Source organism: Microcebus murinus, chromosome 1, assembly GCF_040939455.1.
Source record: "Microcebus murinus isolate Inina chromosome 1, M.murinus_Inina_mat1.0, whole genome shotgun sequence".
Classification (NCBI taxonomy): Eukaryota; Metazoa; Chordata; class Mammalia; order Primates; family Cheirogaleidae; genus Microcebus; species Microcebus murinus.
Window position 1 is genome coordinate 165176185 of NC_134104.1, and position 1591 is coordinate 165177775.

Sequence of the window (1591 nt, forward strand, 5' to 3'; positions counted from 1 at the left end):
CCAAGAATGGACACACGAGCACCACGTGCTCGCGCTCACCAGCAAATGGGTACGAACCCATGGACACCTAAGTGGACACAGAGGAATCACCTTCTTCGGGTGGGTGTCGGGCGGGTGGGGGGAGGGGATGGGCATACACATCCATTAGGAATGGGGTGGGTACGCACCGACTGGGGGATGGGCGCACTTGAAGCTCTGACCCGAGGGGGGAGGCTGGGAGAGGGCAACGCACCCGTCCTTAACATTGGTGCCCCCACAATATGCTGGAACAACATGAGGGGTAAATGAATAAGAACACGGGGGGGGGAGGGGGGCACGGGCAACACATGTCACCTTAATACTTGGACTCCCATCATCTGCTTGAAAAGAGAGAGAAAAGAAAATGCAATAATAGAGATAAGAGACACTTTTTAAAAATAATGAATCCGGCCGGGCGCTGTGGCTCACGCCTGTAATCCTAGCTCTTGGGAGGCCGAGGCGGGCGGATTGCTCAAGGTCAGGAGTTCAAAACCAGCCTGAGCAAGAGCGAGACCCCGTCTCTACTATAAATAGAAAGAAATTAATTGGCCAACTGATATATATATAAAAAATTAGCGGGGCATGGTGGCGCATGCCTGCAGTCCCAGCTACCCGGGAGGCTGAGGCAGAAGGATCACTCGAGCCCAGGAGTTTGAAGTTGCTGTGAGCTAGGCTGACGCCACGGCACTCACTCTAGCCTGGGCAACAAACCGAGACTCTGTCTCAAAAAAAAAAAAAAAAAAATGAATCCGAAGAGAAAAGTAAAAGGAGGCCTGTGGAGCAGGTCTGGGTGTGACTCCGGATCCCCGAACATCAGGTGCCACCACCAAAGATTCCTACGTGTAGCCCATAGAACCCCAAAAGCAACGGGAGGAGTTCTGGTCACATACTCCCTCAAAATGACATCCTGGCCTTCTTCTGGAACTCCCTCCCCTCTCAGACTCTCAAGGTTTCCTCCAGCGTGTCGGCTCCCACAGAGCAGACCTTTGGTCTGAGACCTGACAGTCCAGAAGCCACGCATGCTGCCGCGTGGCGGCGGTGTCACGGCTCGGGACAAGAGGAGGCCCCACGGTGCGGGCTGGGGCGCCAGGCACCGCGGCGGGCGCTGAGGGTGGGGGTCACCCCCACCCCGGGCCGCCCCCGCACTCCCAGAAACGCGACAGAACCAGAGGCAAAAAAAAAAAGAAGAAGCCTACGGCACCCGGTATTCCCGGGCGGTCTCCCATCCAAGTTCTAACCAGGCCCGACCCTGCTTAGCTTCCGAGACCAGACGGGATCGGGCGCGTTCGGGGTGGTGTGGCCGTGGACGGCGGAGGGCGCCCCTGCCCCGCTCAAGAAGCCGAGCCTCTCTGCGCTTCCCCGCCGCCTCCTCCCGCCCCAGGCCCCGCGCCGGGTCGGGCCTGTTGAGTTCGCCGGCCGGGTCCCGCGGGCTCCGAGGGACGGGGGTGACGGGCGGGGCGGGCAGGGAGCGGCGGGCCGGGGTTGGGGGCTGTCTCTGTATACACACACACTCACACTCACACGCACTCACTCACTCACACTCACACAAGATGCGCCTCCACGGCTGGACCCG

General features: G+C 59.5%; 1 pseudogene; it reads right to left on the reverse strand.

Moving 5' to 3' along the window:
* Positions 1–1207: 1207 nt before the first annotated feature.
* Positions 1208–1326, reverse strand: LOC142874985 (uncharacterized; annotated as a pseudogene).
* Positions 1327–1591: the final 265 nt, after the last annotated feature.